The sequence below is a fragment of the Zalophus californianus genome, chromosome 2 (assembly GCF_009762305.2).
Source record: "Zalophus californianus isolate mZalCal1 chromosome 2, mZalCal1.pri.v2, whole genome shotgun sequence".
NCBI classification, from domain to species: Eukaryota; Metazoa; Chordata; class Mammalia; order Carnivora; family Otariidae; genus Zalophus; species Zalophus californianus.
Window position 1 is genome coordinate 103,507,854 of NC_045596.1, and position 6,618 is coordinate 103,514,471.

The following is a 6,618-nucleotide window of genomic DNA, read 5'->3' on the forward strand; positions in this document are numbered from 1 at the left end:
GTGGGGCCATGTTTTCTCACTCTGTTTTTATCACTCACAAGGACACACACGGGTCCACATACATACACTTCTCTCCAGCATATGGAAATTATCTCCCCTCAAAAGGCGAAAATGACCCACTGGATGTGAACAGTTGATAATAAAAAATTCCTAAAATGTGTTACAAAAATAACATCTACAGTTGATGTCAAGGAAAGTTTGCATTATAAAAAGTGGCTGATAGACATGAATTGGATTAACCCTCTTTGTTTTCCTCTTTGAATCCTCTTCAGTAGCTTTTTTTGTCCTAAATGAATTTTTCAGTTTTCTTGCTCTAAGGATTCATTGTCCATCAGTTTTTGATTGTTTTTATATCTCATAAAATGCCTGAGAAGTTTTGACATTCGTTATGCTTCTAAATCTTTTTAGATGCCATTATTTGAGGGCCTGTTTTTATTTTAGGAATCAGTAGAAAAGATTTAAGAAAAGAAATCTATATGAGGATTGTTAAGAAATAGGTAATATTTCAGAATATAAGAATATATATTTTTAAGTTGTTCTGAGCCACTGGGCAACCACAGAGAAAAAAAAAAATGTTTATATTGATAATGACTGATTCTGATTTCCAGAGAAGTAAAATTAAGTTCTAATAAGGTCAAAGAAGAAAATGAAATCCTGGTGAGGTAAGAAATAACCTTTCAACCTTGATATATAGACCCTAATACTCTTTTTTCCACTGATTTCTTGACACTGTGTAGTCATTTACAGTTCACTAATGTTTTCATTTGAAAGTTTTACCATTAAGTTTTAAATAGATTTATCAATTAATACCTTACGAGAGAAGTGCCTGGGTGACTCAGTCAATTAAGTGTCTGCTTTAGGCTCAGGTCATGATCCTAGGGTCCTAGGATCCTGATGAGCCCCTCATCAGGCTCCCTGCTTAGTGGGGAGTCTGCTTGTCCCTCCCCCTCTGCCCTTCCCCCAGCCCTCTACTTGTGCTCTCACGCAATCTTTCTCTCTCTCTCAAATAAATAAATAAAACCGTTAAAAAATACCTTATGAGATATGCTCTATATTTACAAAGGGTACTTTCCACATGGATAGCATATCTGTGGACATACTGACCAGGGCACAGTGTCCAATTTTAGAAGCTTCAGTTAGATTTTCTTTGTTGATCCATGAGACTTCATAAGCAAGTGAAACATCAACATCAGGTGCCTCTGACAGATATAACCCTGCCTAAAATCTGTATTATGTAGTCTTTTTTTAATATCATAGACAGTAGAAGGGAAAACATGTTTCTTATACATTTTTAAGGAAAAAGATACTTCTTCCCTTTCAATTATAAGACAGTTTTTAACAAAAGCCAATACATAATCAAGTAAAATAAAATGCAGTCCATGAGTTTTGGGCCAGGGAGTGCTCCAGGAAATGCTGGAAGTAGGCTAAGCCATGTCATCCTCAGTGCTCTTACACCCCAGCTGCCTTTATGGTTATACATCTTTCTAAACCACCTCTAAACTACCACTCCTGTATTTCAGATCTTTCAATAATCAGTTAGCTTTTGGGGAACTTTGTCATATAAATCCCCAAATTTTCTTACAACATCTTAGTAAATTTCAGTCACTTTTGATTTTGCTTCTCACCAATTATGTTGTCAAGACAAATGCTTTGTCCTTCCACACAGAAGTCATCCGTCTGCTTATCTTATTGCCATAGATTTTTTTTTTCCTGCTACCCCACAACCTCCCGATTTAAAAAAAGAAAAACCACTCACATGAATTAGTAGTTTAATCCTTTCACATACTTCATTTGCATAATTCTCACAACATATATTTCCATATAGTTTGGTCGTTATTTCGTATGTCGATCACCACATATACCTCAAACTTGCTTTTCTTTACTCTACTAAATATATTTTATTTATAAGCTGTGCACTCACTGTTTATAATTTGTCTACTTTTGTAGAGTGGGGCTAATTGATAATGAATTATGATGTAGTGCCACGTTCTGCTGAGAGACAGAGTTATTTTTGAAGAAGTAATTTTATTATAGAATGTTAGGCCATTTGCAGTAATGAAAAGTTTGCTTTTTGATGAAAGCATAAGAAGGTGATAACATAATGAGATGGTGTATAGAAAACAGACAAGTCCTTTTAACTTTTTTTTTTTTTTAGACTAAAGATGCCTGTATTCAACAAAGAATAGATTGTGGCCTGTCAAAATGTCAAAGTCAATGACATTATCATTACCTCTTCCTGCAGTCCTTAGCAAAAACAATTTCAATTCAGAAATAAATGATATGAAAAAGCACTGTTTGGCCAATATGTTATCATTAAACTATCCAGAGAATTTTTTTTCCTTTCTTAATATTTCTTCCAGGTAAATTCACTTCTCCTTAATAAATGTCTTCCCCCCCCCTTCCTTTAAGTATGCAGACTCAGAAACATGTTGATGGAGGGAATCAAAGTTACCAGCAGTGCAATATCTACAGATAATTTTCCTTAAGGCAGAGTGTTCACATACTCACAATGCCAGGTCATTCAGAGGGCAGGGCTTACGAGAGACAGAGTTCAAAGAAGCTTGGCACTGGGAGAGTTTGCCAACTACTGTCTATGTATTTAAGGTCAGTCTTGGAAGAAATTACTTATCTATCCTTCTTGGAACCTAGGAAGATTTTCAGAGGAGTAACTTAAGGACTCTGTCTCTCTTTCTTTTCTATTTGCTGCTTCTTATCTCAGAGGATTTTGTGATTTAATAATAGGCAAAGTATATCATTTATTAAGTTCATCTAAATGGCAGGCAAAGTTTAGGAGGCTTTTCATACATTTTGTCATTTAATTCACAGAGCAAGCTCTGCATATAGGCACTAACATTGCTCTCATCCCGCCTCTAGAAATGAAGAAACAGATGCACCCAAAGTTTAAGTAGCTTGTTTAAGGAGATACAATTTGCAAGTTTCAGAACAAGGATTGCAACTTAAATCTTTATGATTTCACACAAATATAGCATAGAGCAGCATGGACTCTTGGAACTTGGATTAAAAAGTAAGATCTCTGGGGCGCCCGTGTGGCACAGTCATTAAAGCATCAGACTCTTGGTTTTGGCTCAGGTCATGATCTCAGGGTCCTGAGATCAAGCCGCAAGTTGGGCTCCACACTCAGCATGGAGTCTGCTTAGGACGCTCTCTCCTTCACCCTCTGCCCCCCCCCCCCCCCCCCCCTTCTCTAAAATAAATAAATAAATATTAAAAAAATTAAAAGCAAGGTCTTTTATTTATTAATTGTGTTACTTTGGGTAAATTAGCTTTTCTGTGTCTCACTGTCCTCAAATTGTGGTAATAATTATTTAACACACACAAAGGACTTCAGGCTTAACATGTAAGAAATACTTAATAAATATTAGTTAAATGCTAAACTTTCTTCAAGAATTTTATTATGTATTAATTCAGTGTGCTGATCATAAAAAATTATTTGTATAAATACAAGTATTCAGATTTTTATAGTTGAAATCATTTCTCAAGAATGACTTTATTATATCCTAGACACAATATATGTCTATCTTCTTCTGCCGAATAATAGAGGAATGCTGTGTTTTTATCTGATAGCATAAAATGTCACTTTTCCATATAACATGCAAATGGTTTATTTCAAAAGGCCAAATCTAAAGGTGCTGTCTAGCTTGATTTATTTGGGTCTATTTTAATCAGGACTGCTTTGACATACAAAGTAAACTGCTTTAAGGAGGATCTCTCTCTGGGAGCGTATTATCATTTCGGCATTCTATGTCTATTGAAGAGGTCTTAATTTATGCTCACGCAGCAGGATGCTTCCTTCACTGTAATTGTACTTCTTTTAGATCCTCTTCTATGTATGAGGCAAGACCTTGGTGGGAAGAAAGGGAAAAGCAAGACCAGACATTATTATGGCACAAATAGTAGCACAACAAAGTATACACAGGTGCACAGAGGTGCAGGCAGGAAGGCAAGTTCAAGGATCTGCTCACGTGACTCAGAGTTAGATTGTCCATGGGAGGCTCACACAGCAATCCAACCTACACCAATAGTTACGACTATAGGATTGGAATAACTGTGAGTAATAAATCATGCATGGAATTTGGTAGAATTCACAACCTCCACCTAAATCTTTTTGTCTCCAATATTCTGAGAAGTAGAGCCATCTCTTACGGTTGAGTGAAAGGAGTTTGAAAGCAGATCAGAGACTTATGCCAGGATCTGTAGCTTATTAGTTAGAGGTAGAATCACTGACCCCAGAGCCCAGTTCTTTCCATTATAAATCCTGCCTCTGATCAAAATTAAAATTAAAAGTGTTTTGGATCATTAGGCAATAAATCAATAATCCGATGCTTAGGGATGATTCATATTGTACGATGAAGAGCATTCAGGGAAGATTTCATCAGAATACCAGTCCATGAGCTGGCATTGAGCATGAATATGCTCTTACACAGATGGACATGGTAAGGGGCAAAGGTAATAGAAAGGACTTGGCTTTTTGTGCTGTGAGAATTTATTTGAATTAGGGAGGTCAACGTTAAAATACATTAGTAGCAGTTTGGAAGCAAGAATGAGCATGTCGGGGAAAAAGTATGGGGACGCGGGTGGCTGGAGTTTGAAGTGCCCTATGACGACTGGTTGGGGAAAGTAACATAGAAGAGGAGGAGGCTTTCCTTGCTTACACTTTGGGTGTCCTGTCTTGTGGTGCTCTGACCATTTCCTAGCAGGGGACATATAGAAACACCTGTAGAATGAATAGGCCACAACTCAACAGTGTCATTTAAATACATAGTAGACACGTCTTTAAAAGATATTAGCAAGCTATTTTTTTCTTCCCGTTTAAATCGGGAAGCAGTAGGGTGAATATATTTGTAAAGATTGCCAAGCACCGAGGATAAAATGAACAAAACAAACCAAAAAAACCCCATATACCTGAGGAGTAGGACAAGGAAAGAATAAAGGGAGGTCTGGAAAGTGACGATAAAGAAATATGATTTATCAAAAGTGTTATGACCCAACTTCATGGAGAAAGAAAGACATTTTCATAAAATGCTACCTCTGAGCTCAAGACTTTGTGGCAGATGGAACACCTCTCTTATTCCCTGCTCTCTAGTCTGTCTTCCTCTGTCCGCCACACAAAATAAGATAAAAGTACCAACAGAGCAAGGGAAAAACCCGAGGGGAAGAGGTCTGCTCTCAAAGCCAGACAGGCACCGTTGCTGCCGGCCGCACACATTTCACAGCTTGGTGCTTGGGTCTGCAGCTGCCAAGTGTATCTCGAGTGACTATAAACACTCTTGGCCTGAGCGGAGTTAAGGGATCCAGAAGGCTGACAGAGAGTCCGTGAGCTGATTGCCAGCAGGGGATGGGGACATGCCAAATTCTGATGGAATTACACCCATGTGACATTTCCTACTGTAATCACACCCTCCCTTTGCAAAGGCCAGGCTGGGACTAGCAATTACTGTGAGTCAGTGTCATGAGAGAAGGCTGGTTTCGTGCGGAGCCCAGCTCAGCAGTTGTGGGCGCTCAGTCAGTCATACGCATGCTCCGAGAGCGATTCGCCTAAAAGGGCTGTCTAAGCTAACAGATGGAAGAAAGACAAATGCTTTTCTAGAAATATGCCTTGTGCTTACTGATGATTAGATTTTAATGAGGTATAACAGGAATAAAACCCTTTAACAAATAAGAAATATCTCAACGGGGCAGGGCACACAGAAATACATAATGCAAGGCAGGGAGAGAATGTTTTTTTTTTTTTTAACATCATTAAATAAATGAATACGAGATTTCATCTTCAAAATATTTTCATGCAATCATCTTTCAAATATTTTTAAGATATATACTCTTATTTAAAATTTCTTCTTTCTAATCCTTCCTTCCTCTGAATTTAGCTGTAGCTTTCAGATACTGGACACGATGTCAATAAACTAGAACACTCCCTGAGCTTGCAAGTGTGTGCACCTCAGGGGGCTTAGCAGTGTTAGACAAGGACTAGCATTGAATTTATGTTTAAACTTAATGCAGGGTGAGAAAGGGCTTTTCAGCTTGAAGCTCAGCCATGAATAAACTCTTGCTTCCAAAAGGAAAGCTGGTTATGCTAGGAAATGGAAGTACAAAAAGCAAACATACAGATGACAGAAATTGTTCTTGGATTGGCTAGTTATGTCAGACAACCAGCATTTTGCTAGGAAGAAAGGTGCCCACAGAAGTCAGTAGAAGCATATTTAAAAATTGAAAGCCATCCTAATCATTATACTATTAATGACAGAAAATAATCCACAAATAATAAAGGGCATTAAATCTATAAATAATAAAAGGCATCTATGTGACCAGTGAATGTGAGAAATGATCAGTGTAGGAAATGGAAGAGAAGCAGAATTTGATGGTAAAAGAACCCAGAGAGAAAAAGAGAGAGGTTTCATATTTATTTATTTATGTCCATTGGGAGGTAAAATATCCATAATGTTTACACGTGACTTAATACAATTCCAAGTTGAATAACTCCTCCTACTATTGTTTTATGTGAGACTTGAATCTGTTAACCTTCACTGATGGTCCCAGTGGATGAAATTCATGCTTTTTAGTGTGGTTTGCAGGCCAGGTGCTCCATGAAAGGACAAGTAC